Source organism: Dendrobates tinctorius, unplaced genomic scaffold (assembly GCF_039654945.1).
Source record: "Dendrobates tinctorius isolate UK_male_01 unplaced genomic scaffold, ASM3965494v1 ptg000278l, whole genome shotgun sequence".
NCBI classification, from domain to species: Eukaryota; Metazoa; Chordata; class Amphibia; order Anura; family Dendrobatidae; genus Dendrobates; species Dendrobates tinctorius.
In genome coordinates this window covers 3,716,251-3,741,838 of record NW_027361945.1, presented here as the reverse complement: position 1 = coordinate 3,741,838, position 25,588 = coordinate 3,716,251, and positions in this window count along the sequence as shown.

The following is a 25,588-nucleotide window of genomic DNA, read 5'->3' as shown; positions in this document are numbered from 1 at the left end:
TTACTCCTCTCAACAGCCCAAACAAGTTTCTAAAAGGATGAGTTTGCAACTACTTTACTTTTGGAGAAAATTCAAAACATTCATTATTCAATAGGGCCCAAACTATCAAAAACCAGCGGTTTCAATGAACACACATTTCTTGGTAGAATCATGCAGGACTGAAATTTTTGATGTTTTTCTACTCCTCTCATGAGCCCAAACAAGTCTCTAAAAGCATGAGTTTGCAACTACTTTACTTTTGGAGAAAATTCAAAACATTCATTATCCAATAGGGCCCAAACTATCAAAAACCAGCGGTTTGAATGAACACACATTTCTTGGTAGAATCATGCAGGACTGAAATTTTTGATGTTTTTCTACTCCTCTCATGAGCCCAAACAAGTCTCTAAAAGCATGAGTTTGCAACTACTTTACTTTTGGAGAAAATTCAAAACATTCATTATTCAATAGAGCCCAATAGCAAAAACCAGCGTTTTGAATGAAGAATCACATTTCTTGGTAGAATCATGCAGGATTGAAATTTTTGATGGTTTTTTACTCCTCTCAACAGCCCAAACAAGTTTCTAAAAGGATGAGTTTGCAACTACTTTACTTTTGGAGAAAATTCAAAACATTCATTATTCAATAGGGCCCAAACTATCAAAAACCAGCGGTTTCAATGAACACACATTTCTTGGTAGAATCATGCAGGACTGAAATTTTTGATGTTTTTCTACTCCTCTCATGAGCCCAAACAAGTCTCTAAAAGCATGAGTTTGCAACTACTTTACTTTTGGAGAAAATTCAAAACATTCATTATTCAATAGAGCCCAATAGCAAAAACCAGCGTTTTGAATGAAGAATCACATTTCTTGGTAGAATCATGCAGGATTGAAATTTTTGATGGTTTTTTACTCCTCTCAACAGCCCAAACAAGTTTCTAAAAGGATGAGTTTGCAACTACTTTACTTTTGGAGAAAATTCAAAACATTCATTATTCAATAGGGCCCAAACTATCAAAAACCAGCCGTTTGAATGAACACACATTTCTTGGTAGAATCATGCAGGACTGAAATTTTTGATGTTTTTCTACTCCTCTCATGAGCCCAAACAAGTCTCTAAAAGCATGAGTTTGCAACTACTTTACTTTTGAAGAAAATTCAAAACATTCATTATTCAATAGAGCCCAATAGCAAAAACCAGCGTTTTGAATGAAGAATCACATTTCTTGGTAGAATCATGCAGGATTGAAATTTTTGATGGTTTTTTACTCCTCTCAACAGCCCAAACAAGTTTCTAAAAGGATGAGTTTGCAACTACTTTACTTTTGGAGAAAATTCAAAACATTCATTATTCAATAGGGCCCAAACTATCAAAAACCAGCGGTTTCAATGAACACACATTTCTTGGTAGAATCATGCAGGACTGAAATTTTTGATGTTTTTCTACTCCTCTCATGAGCCCAAACAAGTCTCTAAAAGCATGAGTTTGCAACTACTTTACTTTTGGAGAAAATTCAAAACATTCATTATTCAATAGGGCCCAAACTATCAAAAACCAGCGGTTTGAATGAACACACATTTCTTGGTAGAATCATGCAGGACTGAAATTTTTGATGTTTTTCTACTCCTCTCATGAGCCCAAACAAGTCTCTAAAAGCATGAGTTTGCAACTACTTTACTTTTGGAGAAAATTCAAAACATTCATTATTCAATAGAGCCCAATAGCAAAAACCAGCGTTTTGAATGAAGAATCACATTTCTTGGTAGAATCATGCAGGATTGAAATTTTTGATGGTTTTTTACTCCTCTCAACAGCCCAAACAAGTTTCTAAAAGGATGAGTTTGCAACTATTTTACTTTTGGAGAAAATTCAAAACATTCATTATTCAATAGGGCCCAAACTATCAAAAACCAGCGGTTTGAATGAACACATTTCTTGGTAGAATCATGCAGGACTGAAATTTTTGATGTTTTTCTACTCCTCTCATGAGCCCAAACAAGTCTCTAAAAGCATGAGTTTGCAACTACTTTACTTTTGGAGAAAATTCAAAACATTCACTATTCAATAGAGCCCAATAGCAAAAATCAGGTTTTGAATGAAGAATCACATTTCTTGGTAAAATCATGCAGGATTGAAATTTTTGATGGTTTTTTACTCCTCTCAACAGCCCAAACAAGTTTCTAAAAGGATGAGGAGTTTGCAACTACTTTACTTTTGGAGAAAATTCAAAACATTCATTATTCAATAGGGCCCAAACTATCAAAAACCAGCGGTTTCAATGAACACACATTTCTTGGTAGAATCATGCAGGACTGAAATTTTTGATGTTTTTCTACTCCTCTCATGAGCCCAAACAAGTCTCCAAAAGCATGAGTTTTCAACCACTTTACTTTTGGAGAAAATTCAAAACATTCATTATTCAATAGAGCCCAATAGCAAAAACCAGCGTTTTGAATGAAGAATCACATTTCTTGGTAGAATCATGCAGGATTGAAATTTTTGATGGTTTTTTACTCCTCTCAAAAGCCCAAACAAGTTTCTAAAAGGATGAGTTTGCAACTACTTTACTTTTGGAGAAAATTCAAAACATTCATTATTCAATAGGGCCCAAACTATCAAAAACCAGCGGTTTCAATGAACACACATTTCTTGGTAGAATCATGCAGGACTGAAATTTTTGATGTTTTTCTACTCCTCTCATGAGCCCAAACAAGTCTCTAAAAGCATGAGTTTGCAACTACTTTACTTTTGGAGAAAATTCAAAACATTCATTATTCAATAGAGCCCAATAGCAAAAACCAGCGTTTTGAATGAAGAATCACATTTCTTGGTAGAATCATGCAGGATTGAAATTTTTGATGGTTTTTTACTCCTCTCAACAGCCCAAACAAGTTTCTAAAAGGATGAGTTTGCAACTACTTTACTTTTGGAGAAAATTCAAAACATTCATTATTCAATAGGGCCCAAACTATCAAAAACCAGCCGTTTGAATGAACACACATTTCTTGGTAGAATCATGCAGGACTGAAATTTTTGATGTTTTTCTACTCCTCTCATGAGCCCAAACAAGTCTCTAAAAGCATGAGTTTGCAACTACTTTACTTTTGAAGAAAATTCAAAACATTCATTATTCAATAGAGCCCAATAGCAAAAACCAGCGTTTTGAATGAAGAATCACATTTCTTGGTAGAATCATGCAGGATTGAAATTTTTGATGGTTTTTTACTCCTCTCAACAGCCCAAACAAGTTTCTAAAAGGATGAGTTTGCAACTACTTTACTTTTGGAGAAAATTCAAAACATTCATTATTCAATAGGGCCCAAACTATCAAAAACCAGCGGTTTCAATGAACACACATTTCTTGGTAGAATCATGCAGGACTGAAATTTTTGATGTTTTTCTACTCCTCTCATGAGCCCAAACAAGTCTCTAAAAGCATGAGTTTGCAACTACTTTACTTTTGGAGAAAATTCAAAACATTCATTATTCAATAGGGCCCAAACTATCAAAAACCAGCGGTTTGAATGAACACACATTTCTTGGTAGAATCATGCAGGACTGAAATTTTTGATGTTTTTCTACTCCTCTCATGAGCCCAAACAAGTCTCTAAAAGCATGAGTTTGCAACTACTTTACTTTTGGAGAAAATTCAAAACATTCATTATTCAATAGAGCCCAATAGCAAAAACCAGCGTTTTGAATGAAGAATCACATTTCTTGGTAGAATCATGCAGGATTGAAATTTTTGATGGTTTTTTACTCCTCTCAACAGCCCAAACAAGTTTCTAAAAGGATGAGTTTGCAACTATTTTACTTTTGGAGAAAATTCAAAACATTCATTATTCAATAGGGCCCAAACTATCAAAAACCAGCGGTTTGAATGAACACATTTCTTGGTAGAATCATGCAGGACTGAAATTTTTGATGTTTTTCTACTCCTCTCATGAGCCCAAACAAGTCTCTAAAAGCATGAGTTTGCAACTACTTTACTTTTGGAGAAAATTCAAAACATTCACTATTCAATAGAGCCCAATAGCAAAAATCAGGTTTTGAATGAAGAATCACATTTCTTGGTAAAATCATGCAGGATTGAAATTTTTGATGGTTTTTTACTCCTCTCAACAGCCCAAACAAGTTTCTAAAAGGATGAGGAGTTTGCAACTACTTTACTTTTGGAGAAAATTCAAAACATTCATTATTCAATAGGGCCCAAACTATCAAAAACCAGCGGTTTCAATGAACACACATTTCTTGGTAGAATCATGCAGGACTGAAATTTTTGATGTTTTTCTACTCCTCTCATGAGCCCAAACAAGTCTCCAAAAGCATGAGTTTTCAACCACTTTACTTTTGGAGAAAATTCAAAACATTCATTATTCAATAGAGCCCAATAGCAAAAACCAGCGTTTTGAATGAAGAATCACATTTCTTGGTAGAATCATGCAGGATTGAAATTTTTGATGGTTTTTTACTCCTCTCAAAAGCCCAAACAAGTTTCTAAAAGGATGAGTTTGCAACTACTTTACTTTTGGAGAAAATTCAAAACATTCATTATTCAATAGGGCCCAAACTATCAAAAACCAGCGGTTTCAATGAACACACATTTCTTGGTAGAATCATGCAGGACTGAAATTTTTGATGTTTTTCTACTCCTCTCATGAGCCCAAACAAGTCTCTAAAAGCATGAGTTTGCAACTACTTTACTTTTGGAGAAAATTCAAAACATTCATTATTCAATAGAGCCCAATAGCAAAAACCAGCGTTTTGAATGAAGAATCACATTTCTTGGTAGAATCATGCAGGATTGAAATTTTTGATGGTTTTTTACTCCTCTCAACAGCCGAAACAAGTTTCTAAAAGGATGAGTTTGCAACTACTTTACTTTTGGAGAAAATTCAAAACATTCATTATTCAATAGGGCCCAAACTATCAAAAACCAGAGGTTTCAATGAACACACATTTCTTGGTAGAATCATGCAGGACTGAAATTTTTGATGTTTTTCTACTCCTCTCATGAGCCCAAACAAGTCTCTAAAAGCATGAGTTTGCAACTACTTTACTTTTGGAGAAAATTCAAAACATTCATTATTCAATAGAGCCCAATAGCAAAAACCAGCGTTTTGAATGAAGAATCACATTTCTTGGTAGAATCATGCAGGATTCAAATTTTTGATGGTTTTTTACTCCTTTCAACAGCCCAAACAAGTTTCTAAAAGGATGAGTTTGCAACTACTTTACTTTTGGAGAAAATTCAAAACATTCATTATTCAATAGGGCCCAAACTATCAAAAACCAGCCGTTTCAATGAACACATTTCTTGGTAGAATCATGCAGGACTGAAATTTTTGATGTTTTTCTACTCATCTCATGAGCCCAAACAAGTCTCTAAAAGCATGAGTTTGCAACTACTTTACTTTTGGAGAAAATTCAAAACATTCACTATTCAATAGAGCCCAATAGCAAAAATCAGGTTTTGAATGAAGAATCACATTTTTTCGTAAAATCATGCAGGATTGAAATTTTTGATGGTTTTTTACTCCTCTCAACAGCCCAAACAAGTTTCTAAAAGGATGAGTTTGCAACTACTTTACTTTTGGAGAAAATTCAAAACATTCATTATTCAATAGGGCCCAAACTATCAAAAACCAGCCGTTTCAATGAACACATTTCTTGGTAGAATCATGCAGGACTGAAATTTTTGATGTTTTTCTACTCATCTCATGAGCCCAAACAAGTCTCTAAAAGCATGAGTTTGCAACTACTTTACTTTTGGAGAAAATTCAAAACATTCACTATTCAATAGAGCCCAATAGCAAAAATCAGGTTTTGAATGAAGAATCACATTTTTTCGTAAAATCATGCAGGATTGAAATTTTTGATGGTTTTTTACTCCTCTCAACAGCCCAAACAAGTTTCTAAAAGGATGAGTTTGCAACTACTTTACTTTTGGAGAAAATTCAAAACATTCATTATTCAATAGGGCCCAAACTATCAAAAACCAGCGGTTTGAATGAACACATTTCTTGTTAGAATCATTCAGGACTGAAATTTTTGATGTTTTTCTACTCCTCTCATGAGCCCATACAAGTCTCTAAAAGCATGAGTTTGCAACTACTTTACTTTTGGAGAAAATTCAAAACATTCACTATTCAATAGAGCCCAATAGCAAAAATCAGGTTTTGAATGAAGAATCACATTTCTTGGTAAAATCATGCAGGATTGAAATTTTTGATGGTTTTTTACTCCTCTCAACAGCCCAAACAAGTTTCTAAAAGGATGAGTTTGCAACTACTTTACTTTTGGAGAAAATTCAAAACATTCATTATTCAATAGGGCCCAAACTATCAAAAACCAGCGGTTTCAATGAACACACATTTCTTGGTAGAATCATGCAGGACTGAAATTTTTGATGTTTTTCTACTCTTCTCATGAGCCCAAACAAGTCTCTAAAAGCATGAGTTTGCAACTACTTTACTTTTGGAGAAAATTCAAAACATTCATTATTCAATAGAGCCCAATAGCAAAAACCAGCGTTTTGAATGAAGAATCACATTTCTTGGTAGAATCATGCAGGATTGAAATTTTTGATGGTTTTTTACTCCTCTCAACAGCCCAAACAAGTTTCTAAAAGGATGAGTTTGCAACTACTTTACTTTTGGAGAAAATTCAAAACATTCATTATTCCATAGGGCCCAAACTATCAAAAACCAGCGGTTTCAATGAACACACATTTCTTGGTAGAATCATGCAGGACTGAAATTTTTGATGTTTTTCTACTCCTCTCATGAGCCCAAACAAGTCTCTAAAAGCATGAGTTTGCAACTACTTTACTTTTGGAGAAAATTCAAAACATTCATTATTCAATAGAGCCCAATAGCAAAAACCAGCGTTTTGAATGAAGAATCACATTTCTTGGTAGAATCATGCAGGATTGAAATTTTTGATGGTTTTTTACTCCTCTCAACAGCCCAAACAAGTTTCTAAAAGGATGAGTTTGCAACTACTTTACTTTTGGAGAAAATTCAAAACATTCATTATTCAATAGGGCCCAAACTATCAAAAACCAGCGGTTTCAATGAACACACATTTCTTGGTAGAATCATGCAGGACTGAAATTTTTGATGTTTTTCTACTCCTCTCATGAGCCCAAACAAGTCTCCAAAAGCATGAGTTTTCAACCACTTTACTTTTGGAGAAAATTCAAAACATTCATTATTCAATAGAGCCCAATAGCAAAAACCAGCGTTTTGAATGAAGAATCACATTTCTTGGTAGAATCATGCAGGATTGAAATTTTTGATGGTTTTTTACTCCTCTCAAAAGCCCAAACAAGTTTCTAAAAGGATGAGTTTGCAACTACTTTACTTTTGGAGAAAATTCAAAACATTCATTATTCAATAGGGCCCAAACTATCAAAAACCAGCGGTTTCAATGAACACATTTCTTGGTAGAATCATGCAGGACTGAAATTTTTGATGTTTTTCTACTCATCTCATGAGCCCAAACAAGTCTCTAAAAGCATGAGTTTGCAACTACTTTACTTTTGGAGAAAATTCAAAACATTCACTATTCAATAGAGCCCAATAGCAAAAATCAGGTTTTGAATGAAGAATCACATTTTTTCGTAAAATCATGCAGGATTGAAATTTTTGATGGTTTTTTACTCCTCTCAACAGCCCAAACAAGTTTCTAAAAGGATGAGTTTGCAACTACTTTACTTTTGGAGAAAATTCAAAACATTCATTATTCAATAGGGCCCAAACTATCAAAAACCAGCGGTTTGAATGAACACATTTCTTGGTAGAATCATGCAGGACTGAAATTTTTGATGTTTTTCTACTCCTCTCATGAGCCCATACAAGTCTCTAAAAGCATGAGTTTGCAACTACTTTACTTTTGGAGAAAATTCAAAACATTCACTATTCAATAGAGCCCAATAGCAAAAATCAGGTTTTGAATGAAGAATCACATTTCTTGGTAAAATCATGCAGGATTGAAATTTTTGATGGTTTTTTACTCCTCTCAACAGCCCAAACAAGTTTCTAAAAGGATGAGTTTGCAACTACTTTACTTTTGGAGAAAATTCAAAACATTCATTATTCAATAGGGCCCAAACTATCAAAAACCAGCGGTTTCAATGAACACACATTTCTTGGTAGAATCATGCAGGACTGAAATTTTTGATGTTTTTCTACTCTTCTCATGAGCCCAAACAAGTCTCTAAAAGCATGAGTTTGCAACTACTTTACTTTTGGAGAAAATTCAAAACATTCATTATTCAATAGAGCCCAATAGCAAAAACCAGCGTTTTGAATGAAGAATCACATTTCTTGGTAGAATCATGCAGGATTGAAATTTTTGATGGTTTTTTACTCCTCTCAACAGCCCAAACAAGTTTCTAAAAGGATGAGTTTGCAACTACTTTACTTTTGGAGAAAATTCAAAACATTCATTATTCCATAGGGCCCAAACTATCAAAAACCAGCGGTTTCAATGAACACACATTTCTTGGTAGAATCATGCAGGACTGAAATTTTTGATGTTTTTCTACTCCTCTCATGAGCCCAAACAAGTCTCTAAAAGCATGAGTTTGCAACTACTTTACTTTTGGAGAAAATTCAAAACATTCATTATTCAATAGAGCCCAATAGCAAAAACCAGCGTTTTGAATGAAGAATCACATTTCTTGGTAGAATCATGCAGGATTGAAATTTTTGATGGTTTTTTACTCCTCTCAACAGCCCAAACAAGTTTCTAAAAGGATGAGTTTGCAACTACTTTACTTTTGGAGAAAATTCAAAACATTCATTATTCAATAGGGCCCAAACTATCAAAAACCAGCGGTTTCAATGAACACACATTTCTTGGTAGAATCATGCAGGACTGAAATTTTTGATGTTTTTCTACTCCTCTCATGAGCCCAAACAAGTCTCCAAAAGCATGAGTTTTCAACCACTTTACTTTTGGAGAAAATTCAAAACATTCATTATTCAATAGAGCCCAATAGCAAAAACCAGCGTTTTGAATGAAGAATCACATTTCTTGGTAGAATCATGCAGGATTGAAATTTTTGATGGTTTTTTACTCCTCTCAAAAGCCCAAACAAGTTTCTAAAAGGATGAGTTTGCAACTACTTTACTTTTGGAGAAAATTCAAAACATTCATTATTCAATAGGGCCCAAACTATCAAAAACCAGCGGTTTCAATGAACACACATTTCTTGGTAGAATCATGCAGGACTGAAATTTTTGATGTTTTTCTACTCCTCTCATGAGCCCAAACAAGTCTCTAAAAGCATGAGTTTGCAACTACTTTACTTTTGGAGAAAATTCAAAACATTCATTATTCAATAGGGCCCAAACTATCAAAAACCAGCGGTTTGAATGAACACATTTCTTGGTAGAATCATGCAGGACTGAAATTTTTGATGTTTTTCTACTCCTCTCATGAGCCCAAACAAGTCTCTAAAAGCATGAGTTTGCAACTACTTTACTTTTGGAGAAAATTCAAAACATTCACTATTCAATAGAGCCCAATAGCAAAAATCAGGTTTTGAATGAAGAATCACATTTCTTGGTAAAATCATGCAGGATTGAAATTTTTGATGGTTTTTTACTCCTCTCAACAGCCCAAACAAGTTTCTAAAAGGATGAGGAGTTTGCAACTACTTTACTTTTGGAGAAAATTCAAAACATTCATTATTCAATAGGGCCCAAACTATCAAAAACCAGCCGTTTCAATGAACACACATTTCTTGGTAGAATCATGCAGGACTGAAATTTTTGATGTTTTTCTACTCCTCTCATGAGCCCAAACAAGTCTCCAAAAGCATGAGTTTTCAACCACTTTACTTTTGGAGAAAATTCAAAACATTCATTATTCAATAGAGCCCAATAGCAAAAACCAGCGTTTTGAATGAAGAATCACATTTCTTGGTAGAATCATGCAGGATTGAAATTTTTGATGGTTTTTTACTCCTCTCAAAAGCCCAAACAAGTTTCTAAAAGGATGAGTTTGCAACTACTTTACTTTTGGAGAAAATTCAAAACATTCATTATTCAATAGGGCCCAAACTATCAAAAACCAGCGGTTTCAATGAACACACATTTCTTGGTAGAATCATGCAGGACTGAAATTTTTGATGTTTTTCTACTCCTCTCATGAGCCCAAACAAGTCTCTAAAAGCATGAGTTTGCAACTACTTTACTTTTGGAGAAAATTCAAAACATTCATTATTCAATAGAGCCCAATAGCAAAAACCAGCGTTTTGAATGAAGAATCACATTTCTTGGTAGAATCATGCAGGATTGAAATTTTTGATGGTTTTTTACTCCTCTCAACAGCCGAAACAAGTTTCTAAAAGGATGAGTTTGCAACTACTTTACTTTTGGAGAAAATTCAAAACATTCATTATTCAATAGGGCCCAAACTATCAAAAACCAGAGGTTTCAATGAACACACATTTCTTGGTAGAATCATGCAGGACTGAAATTTTTGATGTTTTTCTACTCCTCTCATGAGCCCAAACAAGTCTCTAAAAGCATGAGTTTGCAACTACTTTGCTTTTGGAGAAAATTCAAAACATTCATTATTCAATAGAGCCCAATAGCAAAAACCAGCGTTTTGAATGAAGAATCACATTTCTTGGTAGAATCATGCAGGATTCAAATTTTTGATGGTTTTTTACTCCTTTCAACAGCCCAAACAAGTTTCTAAAAGGATGAGTTTGCAACTACTTTACTTTTGGAGAAAATTCAAAACATTCATTATTCAATAGGGCCCAAACTATCAAAAACCAGCCGTTTCAATGAACACATTTCTTGGTAGAATCATGCAGGACTGAAATTTTTGATGTTTTTCTACTCATCTCATGAGCCCAAACAAGTCTCTAAAAGCATGAGTTTGCAACTACTTTACTTTTGGAGAAAATTCAAAACATTCACTATTCAATAGAGCCCAATAGCAAAAATCAGGTTTTGAATGAAGAATCACATTTTTTCGTAAAATCATGCAGGTTTGAAATTTTTGATGGTTTTTTACTCCTCTCAACAGCCCAAACAAGTTTCTAAAAGGATGAGTTTGCAACTACTTTACTTTTGGAGAAAATTCAAAACATTCATTATTCAATAGGGCCCAAACTATCAAAAACCATCCGTTTCAATGAACACATTTCTTGGTAGAATCATGCAGGACTGAAATTTTTGATGTTTTTCTACTCATCTCATGAGCCCAAACAAGTCTCTAAAAGCATGAGTTTGCAACTACTTTACTTTTGGAGAAAATTCAAAACATTCACTATTCAATAGAGCCCAATAGCAAAAATCAGGTTTTGAATGAAGAATCACATTTTTTCGTAAAATCATGCAGGATTGAAATTTTTGATGGTTTTTTACTCCTCTCAACAGCCCAAACAAGTTTCTAAAAGGATGAGTTTGCAACTACTTTACTTTTGGAGAAAATTCAAAACATTCATTATTCAATAGGGCCCAAACTATCAAAAACCAGCGGTTTCAATGAACACACATTTCTTGGTAGAATCATGCAGGACTGAAATTTTTGATGTTTTTCTACTCCTCTCATGAGCCCAAACAAGTCTCTAAAAGCATGAGTTTGCAACTACTTTACTTTTGGAGAAAATTCAAAACATTCATTATTCAATAGAGCCCAATAGCAAAAACCAGCGTTTTGAATGAAGAATCACATTTCTTGGTAGAATCATGCAGGATTGAAATTTTTGATGGTTTTTTACTCCTCTCAACAGCCCAAACAAGTTTCTAAAAGGATGAGTTTGCAACTACTTTACTTTTGGAGAAAATTCAAAACATTCATTATTCAATAGGGCCCAAACTATCAAAAACCAGCGGTTTCAATGAACACATTTCTTGGTAGAATCATGCAGGACTGAAATTTTTGATGTTTTTCTACTCCTCTCATGAGCCCACACAAGTCTCTAAAAGCATGAGTTTGCAACTACTTTACTTTTGGAGAAAATTCAAAACATTCATTATTCAATAGAGCCCAATAGCAAAAACCAGCGTTTTGAATGAAGAATCACATTTCTTGGTAGAATCATGCAGGATTGAAATTTTTGATGGTTTTTTACTCCTCTCAACAGCCCAAACAAGTTTCTAAAAGGATGAGTTTGCAACTACTTTACTTTTGGAGAAAATTCAAAACATTCATTATTCAATAGGGCCCAAACTATCAAAAACCAGCGGTTTCAATGAACACACATTTCTTGGTAGAATCATGCAGGACTGAAATTTTTGATGTTTTTCTACTCCTCTCATGAGCCCAAACAAGTCTCTAAAAGCATGAGTTTGCAACTACTTTACTTTTGGAGAAAATTCAAAACATTCATTATTCAATAGAGCCCAATAGCAAAAACCAGCGTTTTGAATGAAGAATCACATTTCTTGGTAGAATCATGCAGGATTGAAATTTTTGATGGTTTTTTACTCCTCTCAACAGCCCAAACAAGTTTCTAAAAGGATGAGTTTGCAACTACTTTACTTTTGGAGAAAATTCAAAACATTCATTATTCAATAGGGCCCAAACTATCAAAAACCAGCGGTTTGAATGAACACACATTTCTTGGTAGAATCATGCAGGACTGAAATTTTTGATGTTTTTCTACTCCTCTCATGAGCCCAAACAAGTCTCTAAAAGCATGAGTTTGCAACTACTTTACTTTTGGAGAAAATTCAAAACATTCATTATTCAATAGAGCCCAATAGCAAAAACCAGCGTTTTGAATGAAGAATCACATTTCTTGGTAGAATCATGCAGGATTGAAATTTTTGATGGTTTTTTACTCCTCTCAACAGCCCAAACAAGTTTCTAAAAGGATGAGTTTGCAACTACTTTACTTTTGGAGAAAATTCAAAACATTCATTATTCAATAGGGCCCAAACTATCAAAAACCAGCGGTTTGAATGAACACACATTTCTTGGTAGAATCATGCAGGACTGAAATTTTTGATGTTTTTCTACTCCTCTCATGAGCCCAAACAAGTCTCTAAAAGCATGAGTTTGCAACTACTTTACTTTTGGAGAAAATTCAAAACATTCATTATTCAATAGAGCCCAATAGCAAAAACCAGCGTTTTGAATGAAGAATCACATTTCTTGGTAGAATCATGCAGGATTGAAATTTTTGATGGTTTTTTACTCCTCTCAACAGCCCAAACAAGTTTCTAAAAGGATGAGTTTGCAACTACTTTACTTTTGGAGAAAATTCAAAACATTCATTATTCAATAGGGCCCAAACTATCAAAAACCAGCGGTTTCAATGAACACATTTCTTGGTAGAATCATGCAGGACTGAAATTTTTGATGTTTTTCTACTCATCTCATGAGCCCAAACAAGTCTCTAAAAGCATGAGTTTGCAACTAATTTACTTTTGGAGAAAATTCAAAACATTCACTATTCAATAGAGCCCAATAGCAAAAATCAGGTTTTGAATGAAGAATCACATTTTTTCGTAAAATCATGCAGGATTGAAATTTTTGATGGTTTTTTACTCCTCTCAACAGCCCAAACAAGTTTCTAAAAGGATGAGTTTGCAACTACTTTACTTTTGGAGAAAATTCAAAACATTCATTATTCAATAGGGCCCAAACTATCAAAAACCAGCGGTTTCAATGAACACACATTTCTTGGTAGAATCATGCAGGACTGAAATTTTTGATGTTTTTCTACTCCTCTCATGAGCCCAAACAAGTCTCTAAAAGCATGAGTTTGCAGCTACTTTACTTTTGGAGAAAATTCAAAACATTCATTATTCAATAGAGCCCAATAGCAAAAACCAGCGTTTTGAATGAAGAATCACATTTCTTGGTAGAATCATGCAGGATTGAAATTTTTGATGGTTTTTTACTCCTCTCAACAGCCCAAACAAGTTTCTAAAAGGATGAGTTTGCATCTACTTTACTTTTGGAGAAAATTCAAAACATTCATTATTCAATAGGGCCCAAACTATCAAAAACCAGCGGTTTCAATGAACACACATTTCTTGGTAGAATCATGCAGGACTGAAATTTTTGATGTTTTTCTACTCCTCTCATGAGCCCAAACAAGTCTCTAAAAGCATGAGTTTGCAACTACTTTACTTTTGGAGAAAATTCAAAACATTCATTATTCAATAGAGCCCAATAGCAAAAACCAGCGTTTTGAATGAAGAATCACATTTCTTGGTAGAATCATGCAGGATTGAAATTTTTGATGGTTTTTTACTCCTCTCAACAGCCCAAACAAGTTTCTAAAAGGATGAGTTTGCAACTACTTTACTTTTGGAGAAAATTCAAAACATTCATTATTCAATAGGGCCCAAACTATCAAAAACCAGCCGTTTCAATGAACACATTTCTTGGTAGAATCATGCAGGACTGAAATTTTTGATGTTTTTCTACTCATCTCATGAGCCCAAACAAGTCTCTAAAAGCATGAGTTTGCAACTACTTTACTTTTGGAGAAAATTCAAAACATTCACTATTCAATAGAGCCCAATAGCAAAAATCAGGTTTTGAATGAAGAATCACATTTTTTCGTAAAATCATGCAGGATTGAAATTTTTGATGGTTTTTTACTCCTCTCAACAGCCCAAACAAGTTTCTAAAAGGATGAGTTTGCAACTACTTTACTTTTGGAGAAAATTCAAAACATTCATTATTCAATAGGGCCCAAACTATCAAAAACCAGCGGTTTGAATGAACACATTTCTTGTTAGAATCATTCAGGACTGAAATTTTTGATGTTTTTCTACTCCTCTCATGAGCCCATACAAGTCTCTAAAAGCATGAGTTTGCAACTACTTTACTTTTGGAGAAAATTCAAAACATTCACTATTCAATAGAGCCCAATAGCAAAAATCAGGTTTTGAATGAAGAATCACATTTCTTGGTAAAATCATGCAGGATTGAAATTTTTGATGGTTTTTTACTCCTCTCAACAGCCCAAACAAGTTTCTAAAAGGATGAGTTTGCAACTACTTTACTTTTGGAGAAAATTCAAAACATTCATTATTCAATAGGGCCCAAACTATCAAAAACCAGCGGTTTCAATGAACACACATTTCTTGGTAGAATCATGCAGGACTGAAATTTTTGATGTTTTTCTACTCTTCTCATGAGCCCAAACAAGTCTCTAAAAGCATGAGTTTGCAACTACTTTACTTTTGGAGAAAATTCAAAACATTCATTATTCAATAGAGCCCAATAGCAAAAACCAGCGTTTTGAATGAAGAATCACATTTCTTGGTAGAATCATGCAGGATTGAAATTTTTGATGGTTTTTTACTCCTCTCAACAGCCCAAACAAGTTTCTAAAAGGATGAGTTTGCAACTACTTTACTTTTGGAGAAAATTCAAAACATTCATTATTCCATAGGGCCCAAACTATCAAAAACCAGCGGTTTCAATGAACACACATTTCTTGGTAGAATCATGCAGGACTGAAATTTTTGATGTTTTTCTACTCCTCTCATGAGCCCAAACAAGTCTCTAAAAGCATGAGTTTGCAACTACTTTACTTTTGGAGAAAATTCAAAACATTCATTATTCAATAGAGCCCAATAGCAAAAACCAGCGTTTTGAATGAAGAATCACATTTCTTGGTAGAATCATGCAGGATTGAAATTTTTGATGGTTTTTTACTCCTCTCAACAGCCCAAACAAGTTTCTAAAAGGATGAGTTTGCAACTACTTTACTTTTGGAGAAAATTCAAAACATTCATTATTCAATAGGGCCCAAACTATCAAAAACCAGCGGTTTCAATGAACACACATTTCTTGGTAGAATCATGCAGGACTGAAATTTTTGATGTTTTTCTACTCCTCTCATGAGCCCAAACAAGTCTCCAAAAGCATGAGTTTTCAACCACTTTACTTTTGGAGAAAATTCAAAACATTCATTATTCAATAGAGCCCAATAGCAAAAACCAGCGTTTTGAATGAAGAATCACATTTCTTGGTAGAATCATGCAGGATTGAAATTTTTGATGGTTTTTTACTCCTCTCAAAAGCCCAAACAAGTTTCTAAAAGGATGAGTTTGCAACTACTTTACTTTTGGAGAAAATTCAAAACATTCATTATTCAATAGGGCCCAAACTATCAAAAACCAGCGGTTTCAATGAACACATTTCTTGGTAGAATCATGCAGGACTGAAATTTTTGATGTTTTTCTACTCATCTCATGAGCCCAAACAAGTCTCTAAAAGCATGAGTTTGCAACTACTTTACTTTTGGAGAAAATTCAAAACATTCACTATTCAATAGAGCCCAATAGCAAAAATCAGGTTTTGAATGAAGAATCACATTTTTTCGTAAAATCATGCAGGATTGAAATTTTTGATGGTTTTTTACTCCTCTCAACAGCCCAAACAAGTTTCTAAAAGGATGAGTTTGCAACTACTTTACTTTTGGAGAAAATTCAAAACATTCATTATTCAATAGGGCCCAAACTATCAAAAACCAGCGGTTTGAATGAACACATTTCTTGGTAGAATCATGCAGGACTGAAATTTTTGATGTTTTTCTACTCCTCTCATGAGCCCATACAAGTCTCTAAAAGCATGAGTTTGCAACTACTTTACTTTTGGAGAAAATTCAAAACATTCACTATTCAATAGAGCCCAATAGCAAAAATCAGGTTTTGAATGAAGAATCACATTTCTTGGTAAAATCATGCAGGATTGAAATTTTTGATGGTTTTTTACTCCTCTCAACAGCCCAAACAAGTTTCTAAAAGGATGAGTTTGCAACTACTTTACTTTTGGAGAAAATTCAAAACATTCATTATTCAATAGGGCCCAAACTATCAAAAACCAGCGGTTTCAATGAACACACATTTCTTGGTAGAATCATGCAGGACTGAAATTTTTGATGTTTTTCTACTCTTCTCATGAGCCCAAACAAGTCTCTAAAAGCATGAGTTTGCAACTACTTTACTTTTGGAGAAAATTCAAAACATTCATTATTCAATAGAGCCCAATAGCAAAAACCAGCGTTTTGAATGAAGAATCACATTTCTTGGTAGAATCATGCAGGATTGAAATTTTTGATGGTTTTTTACTCCTCTCAACAGCCCAAACAAGTTTCTAAAAGGATGAGTTTGCAACTACTTTACTTTTGGAGAAAATTCAAAACATTCATTATTCCATAGGGCCCAAACTATCAAAAACCAGCGGTTTCAATGAACACACATTTCTTGGTAGAATCATGCAGGACTGAAATTTTTGATGTTTTTCTACTCCTCTCATGAGCCCAAACAAGTCTCTAAAAGCATGAGTTTGCAACTACTTTACTTTTGGAGAAAATTCAAAACATTCATTATTCAATAGAGCCCAATAGCAAAAACCAGCGTTTTGAATGAAGAATCACATTTCTTGGTAGAATCATGCAGGATTGAAATTTTTGATGGTTTTTTACTCCTCTCAACAGCCCAAACAAGTTTCTAAAAGGATGAGTTTGCAACTACTTTACTTTTGGAGAAAATTCAAAACATTCATTATTCAATAGGGCCCAAACTATCAAAAACCAGCGGTTTCAATGAACACACATTTCTTGGTAGAATCATGCAGGACTGAAATTTTTGATGTTTTTCTACTCCTCTCATGAGCCCAAACAAGTCTCCAAAAGCATGAGTTTTCAACCACTTTACTTTTGGAGAAAATTCAAAACATTCATTATTCAATAGAGCCCAATAGCAAAAACCAGCGTTTTGAATGAAGAATCACATTTCTTGGTAGAATCATGCAGGATTGAAATTTTTGATGGTTTTTTACTCCTCTCAAAAGCCCAAACAAGTTTCTAAAAGGATGAGTTTGCAACTACTTTACTTTTGGAGAAAATTCAAAACATTCATTATTCAATAGGGCCCAAACTATCAAAAACCAGCGGTTTCAATGAACACACATTTCTTGGTAGAATCATGCAGGACTGAAATTTTTGATGTTTTTCTACTCCTCTCATGAGCCCAAACAAGTCTCTAAAAGCATGAGTTTGCAACTACTTTACTTTTGGAGAAAATTCAAAACATTCATTATTCAATAGGGCCCAAACTATCAAAAACCAGCGGTTTGAATGAACACATTTCTTGGTAGAATCATGCAGGACTGAAATTTTTGATGTTTTTCTACTCCTCTCATGAGCCCAAACAAGTCTCTAAAAGCATGAGTTTGCAACTACTTTACTTTTGGAGAAAATTCAAAACATTCACTATTCAATAGAGCCCAATAGCAAAAATCAGGTTTTGAATGAAGAATCACATTTCTTGGTAAAATCATGCAGGATTGAAATTTTTGATGGTTTTTTACTCCTCTCAACAGCCCAAACAAGTTTCTAAAAGGATGAGGAGTTTGCAACTACTTTACTTTTGGAGAAAATTCAAAACATTCATTATTCAATAGGGCCCAAACTATCAAAAACCAGCCGTTTCAATGAACACACATTTCTTGGTAGAATCATGCAGGACTGAAATTTTTGATGTTTTTCTACTCCTCTCATGAGCCCAAACAAGTCTCCAAAAGCATGAGTTTTCAACCACTTTACTTTTGGAGAAAATTCAAAACATTCATTATTCAATAGAGCCCAATAGCAAAAACCAGCGTTTTGAATGAAGAATCACATTTCTTGGTAGAATCATGCAGGATTGAAATTTTTGATGGTTTTTTACTCCTCTCAAAAGCCCAAACAAGTTTCTAAAAGGATGAGTTTGCAACTACTTTACTTTTGGAGAAAATTCAAAACATTCATTATTCAATAGGGCCCAAACTATCAAAAACCAGCGGTTTCAATGAACACACATTTCTTGGTAGAATCATGCAGGACTGAAATTTTTGATGTTTTTCTACTCCTCTCATGAGCCCAAACAAGTCTCTAAAAGCATGAGTTTGCAACTACTTTACTTTTGGAGAAAATTCAAAACATTCATTATTCAATAGAGCCCAATAGCAAAAACCAGCGTTTTGAATGAAGAATCACATTTCTTGGTAGAATCATGCAGGATTGAAATTTTTGATGGTTTTTTACTCCTCTCAACAGCCGAAACAAGTTTCTAAAAGGATGAGTTTGCAACTACTTTACTTTTGGAGAAAATTCAAAACATTCATTATTCAATAGGGCCCAAACTATCAAAAACCAGAGGTTTCAATGAACACACATTTCTTGGTAGAATCATGCAGGACTGAAATTTTTGATGTTTTTCTACTCCTCTCATGAGCCCAAACAAGTCTCTAAAAGCATGAGTTTGCAACTACTTTGCTTTTGGAGAAAATTCAAAACATTCATTATTCAATAGAGCCCAATAGCAAAAACCAGCGTTTTGAATGAAGAATCACATTTCTTGGTAGAATCATGCAGGATTCAAATTTTTGATGGTTTTTTACTCCTTTCAACAGCCCAAACAAGTTTCTAAAAGGATGAGTTTGCAACTACTTTACTTTTGGAGAAAATTCAAAACATTCATTATTCAATAGGGCCCAAACTATCAAAAACCAGCCGTTTCAATGAACACATTTCTTGGTAGAATCATGCAGGACTGAAATTTTTGATGTTTTTCTACTCATCTCATGAGCCCAAACAAGTCTCTAAAAGCATGAGTTTGCAACTACTTTACTTTTGGAGAAAATTCAAAACATTCACTATTCAATAGAGCCCAATAGCAAAAATCAGGTTTTGAATGAAGAATCACATTTTTTCGTAAAATCATGCAGGTTTGAAATTTTTGATGGTTTTTTACTCCTCTCAACAGCCCAAACAAGTTTCTAAAAGGATGAGTTTGCAACTACTTTACTTTTGGAGAAAATTCAAAACATTCATTATTCAATAGGGCCCAAACTATCAAAAACCATCCGTTTCAATGAACACATTTCTTGGTAGAATCATGCAGGACTGAAATTTTTGATGTTTTTCTACTCATCTCATGAGCCCAAACAAGTCTCTAAAAGCATGAGTTTGCAACTACTTTACTTTTGGAGAAAATTCAAAACATTCACTATTCAATAGAGCCCAATAGCAAAAATCAGGTTTTGAATGAAGAATCACATTTTTTCGTAAAATCATGCAGGATTGAAATTTTTGATGGTTTTTTACTCCTCTCAACAGCCCAAACAAGTTTCTAAAAGGATGAGTTTGCAACTACTTTACTTTTGGAGAAAATTCAAAACATTCATTATTCAATATGGCCCAAACTATCAAAAACCAGCGGTTTCAATGAACACACATTTCTTGGTAGAATCATGCAGGACTGAAATTTTTGATGTTTTTCTACTCCTCTCATGAGCCCAAACAAGTCTCTAAAAGCATGAGTTTGCAACTACTTTACTTTTGGAGAAAATTCAAAACATTCATTATTCAATAGAGCCCAATAGCAAAAACCAGCGTTTTGAATGAAGAATCACATTTCTTGGTAGAATCATGCAGGATTGAAATTTTTGATGGTTTTTTACTCCTCTCAACAGCCCAAACAAGTTTCTAAAAGGATGAGTTTGCAACTACTTTACTTTTGGAGAAAATTCAAAACATTCATTATTCAATAGGGCCCAAACTATCAAAAACCAGCGGTTTCAATGAACACATTTCTTGGTAGAATCATGCAGGACTGAAATTTTTGATGTTTTTCTACTCCTCTCATGAGCCCACACAAGTCTCTAAAAGCATGAGTTTGCAACTACTTTACTTTTGGAGAAAATTCAAAACATTCATTATTCAATAGAGCCCAATAGCAAAAACCAGCGTTTTGAATGAAGAATCACATTTCTTGGTAGAATCATGCAGGATTGAAATTTTTGATGGTTTTTTACTCCTCTCAACAGCCCAAACAAGTTTCTAAAAGGATGAGTTTGCAACTACTTTACTTTTGGAGAAAATTCAAAACATTCATTATTCAATAGGGCCCAAACTATCAAAAACCAGCGGTTTCAATGAACACACATTTCTTGGTAGAATCATGCAGGACTGAAATTTTTGATGTTTTTCTACTCCTCTCATGAGCCCAAACAAGTCTCTAAAAGCATGAGTTTGCAACTACTTTACTTTTGGAGAAAATTCAAAACATTCATTATTCAATAGAGCCCAATAGCAAAAACCAGCGTTTTGAATGAAGAATCACATTTCTTGGTAGAATCATGCAGGATTGAAATTTTTGATGGTTTTTTACTCCTCTCAACAGCCCAAACAAGTTTCTAAAAGGATGAGTTTGCAACTACTTTACTTTTGGAGAAAATTCAAAACATTCATTATTCAATAGGGCCCAAACTATCAAAAACCAGCGGTTTGAATGAACACACATTTCTTGGTAGAATCATGCAGGACTGAAATTTTTGATGTTTTTCTACTCCTCTCATGAGCCCAAACAAGTCTCTAAAAGCATGAGTTTGCAACTACTTTACTTTTGGAGAAAATTCAAAACATTCATTATTCAATAGAGCCCAATAGCAAAAACCAGCGTTTTGAATGAAGAATCACATTTCTTGGTAGAATCATGCAGGATTGAAATTTTTGATGGTTTTTTACTCCTCTCAACAGCCCAAACAAGTTTCTAAAAGGATGAGTTTGCAACTACTTTACTTTTGGAGAAAATTCAAAACATTCATTATTCAATAGGGCCCAAACTATCAAAAACCAGCGGTTTGAATGAACACACATTTCTTGGTAGAATCATGCAGGACTGAAATTTTTGATGTTTTTCTACTCCTCTCATGAGCCCAAACAAGTCTCTAAAAGCATGAGTTTGCAACTACTTTACTTTTGGAGAAAATTCAAAACATTCATTATTCAATAGAGCCCAATAGCAAAAACCAGCGTTTTGAATGAAGAATCACATTTCTTGGTAGAATCATGCAGGATTGAAATTTTTGATGGTTTTTTACTCCTCTCAACAGCCCAAACAAGTTTCTAAAAGGATGAGTTTGCAACTACTTTACTTTTGGAGAAAATTCAAAACATTCATTATTCAATAGGGCCCAAACTATCAAAAACCAGCGGTTTCAATGAACACATTTCTTGGTAGAATCATGCAGGACTGAAATTTTTGATGTTTTTCTACTCATCTCATGAGCCCAAACAAGTCTCTAAAAGCATGAGTTTGCAACTAATTTACTTTTGGAGAAAATTCAAAACATTCACTATTCAATAGAGCCCAATAGCAAAAATCAGGTTTTGAATGAAGAATCACATTTTTTCGTAAAATCATGCAGGATTGAAATTTTTGATGGTTTTTTACTCCTCTCAACAGCCCAAACAAGTTTCTAAAAGGATGAGTTTGCAACTACTTTACTTTTGGAGAAAATTCAAAACATTCATTATTCAATAGGGCCCAAACTATCAAAAACCAGCGGTTTCAATGAACACACATTTCTTGGTAGAATCATGCAGGACTGAAATTTTTGATGTTTTTCTACTCCTCTCATGAGCCCAAACAAGTCTCTAAAAGCATGAGTTTGCAGCTACTTTACTTTTGGAGAAAATTCAAAACATTCATTATTCAATAGAGCCCAATAGCAAAAACCAGCGTTTTGAATGAAGAATCACATTTCTTGGTAGAATCATGCAGGATTGAAATTTTTGATGGTTTTTTACTCCTCTCAACAGCCCAAACAAGTTTCTAAAAGGATGAGTTTGCATCTACTTTACTTTTGGAGAAAATTCAAAACATTCATTATTCAATAGGGCCCAAACTATCAAAAACCAGCGGTTTCAATGAACACACATTTCTTGGTAGAATCATGCAGGACTGAAATTTTTGATGTTTTTCTACTCCTCTCATGAGCCCAAACAAGTCTCTAAAAGCATGAGTTTGCAACTACTTTACTTTTGGAGAAAATTCAAAACATTCATTATTCAATAGAGCCCAATAGCAAAAACCAGCGTTTTGAATGAAGAATCACATTTCTTGGTAGAATCATGCAGGATTGAAATTTTTGATGGTTTTTTACTCCTCTCAACAGCCCAAACAAGTTTCTAAAAGGATGAGTTTGCAACTACTTTACTTTTGGAGAAAATTCAAAACATTCATTATTCAATAGGGCCCAAACTATCAAAAACCAGCGGTTTCAATGAACACACATTTCTTGGTAGAATCATGCAGGACTGAAATTTTTGATGTTTTTCTACTCCTCTCATGAGCCCAAACAAGTCTCTAAAAGCATGAGTTTGCAACTACTTTACTTTTGGAGAAAATTCAAAACATTCATTATTCAATAGAGCCCAATAGCAAAAACCAGCGTTTTGAATGAAGAATCACATTTCTTGGTAGAATCATGCAGGATTGAAATTTTTGATGGTTTTTTACTCCTCTCAACAGCCCAAACAAGTTTCTAAAAGGATGAGTTTGCAACTACTTTACTTTTGGAGAAAATTCAAAACATTCATTATTCAATAGGGCCCAAACTATCAAAAACCAGCGGTTTGAATGAACACACATTTCTTGGTAGAATCATGCAGGACTGAAATTTTTGATGTTTTTCTACTCCTCTCATGAGCCCAAACAAGTCTCTAAAAGCATGAGTTTGCAACTACTTTACTTTTGGAGAAAATTCAAAACATTCACTATTCAATAGAGCCCAATAGCAAAAATCAGGTTTTGAATGAAGAATCACATTTTTTCGTAAAATCATGCAGGATTGAAATTTTTGATGGTTTTTTACTCCTCTCAACAGCCCAAACAAGTTTCTAAAAGGATGAGTTTGCAACTACTTTACTTTTGGAGAAAATTCAAAACATTCATTATTCAATAGGGCCCAAACTATCAAAAACCAGCGGTTTCAATGAACACACATTTCTTGGTAGAATCATGCAGGACTGAAATTTTTGATGTTTTTCTACTCCTCTCATGAGCCCAAACAAGTCTCTAAAAGCATGAGTTTGCAACTACTTTACTTTTGGAGAAAATTCAAAACATTCATTATTCAATAGAGCCCAATAGCAAAAACCAGCGTTTTGAATGAAGAATCACATTTCTTGGTAGAATCATGCAGGATTGAAATTTTTGATGGTTTTTTACTCCTCTCAACAGCCCAAACAAGTTTCTAAAAGGATGAGTTTGCAACTACTTTACTTTTGGAGAAAATTCAAAACATTCATTATTCAATAGGGCCCAAACTATCAAAAACCAGCGGTTTCAATGAACACATTTCTTGGTAGAATCATGCAGGACTGAAATTTTTGATGTTTTTCTACTCCTCTCATGAGCCCACACAAGTCTCTAAAAGCATGAGTTTGCAACTACTTTACTTTTGGAGAAAATTCAAAACATTCATTATTCAATAGAGCCCAATAGCAAAAACCAGCGTTTTGAATGAAGAATCACATTTCTTGGTAGAATCATGCAGGATTGAAATTTTTGATGGTTTTTTACTCCTCTCAACAGCCCAAACAAGTTTCTAAAAGGATGAGTTTGCAACTACTTTACTTTTGGAGAAAATTCAAAACATTCATTATTCAATAGGGCCCAAACTATCAAAAACCAGCGGTTTCAATGAACACACATTTCTTGGTAGAATCATGCAGGACTGAAATTTTTGATGTTTTTCTACTCCTCTCATGAGCCCAAACAAGTCTCTAAAAGCATGAGTTTGCAACTACTTTACTTTTGGAGAAAATTCAAAACATTCATTATTCAATAGAGCCCAATAGCAAAAACCAGCGTTTTGAATGAAGAATCACATTTCTTGGTAGAATCATGCAGGATTGAAATTTTTGATGGTTTTTTACTCCTCTCAACAGCCCAAACAAGTTTCTAAAAGGATGAGTTTGCAACTACTTTACTTTTGGAGAAAATTCAAAACATTCATTATTCAATAGGGCCCAAACTATCAAAAACCAGCGGTTTGAATGAACACACATTTCTTGGTAGAATCATGCAGGACTGAAATTTTTGATGTTTTTCTACTCCTCTCATGAGCCCAAACAAGTCTCTAAAAGCATGAGTTTGCAACTACTTTACTTTTGGAGAAAATTCAAAACATTCATTATTCAATAGAGCCCAATAGCAAAAACCAGCGTTTTGAATGAAGAATCACATTTCTTGGTAGAATCATGCAGGATTGAAATTTTTGATGGTTTTTTACTCCTCTCAACAGCCCAAACAAGTTTCTAAAAGGATGAGTTTGCAACTACTTTACTTTTGGAGAAAATTCAAAACATTCATTATTCAATAGGGCCCAAACTATCAAAAACCAGCGGTTTGAATGAACACACATTTCTTGGTAGAATCATGCAGGACTGAAATTTTTGATGTTTTTCTACTCCTCTCATGAGCCCAAACAAGTCTCTAAAAGCATGAGTTTGCAACTACTTTACTTTTGGAGAAAATTCAAAACATTCATTATTCAATAGAGCCCAATAGCAAAAACCAGCGTTTTGAATGAAGAATCACATTTCTTGGTAGAATCATGCAGGATTGAAATTTTTGATGGTTTTTTACTCCTCTCAACAGCCCAAACAAGTTTCTAAAAGGATGAGTTTGCAACTACTTTACTTTTGGAGAAAATTCAAAACATTCATTATTCAATAGGGCCCAAACTATCAAAAACCAGCGGTTTCAATGAACACATTTCTTGGTAGAATCATGCAGGACTGAAATTTTTGATGTTTTTCTACTCATCT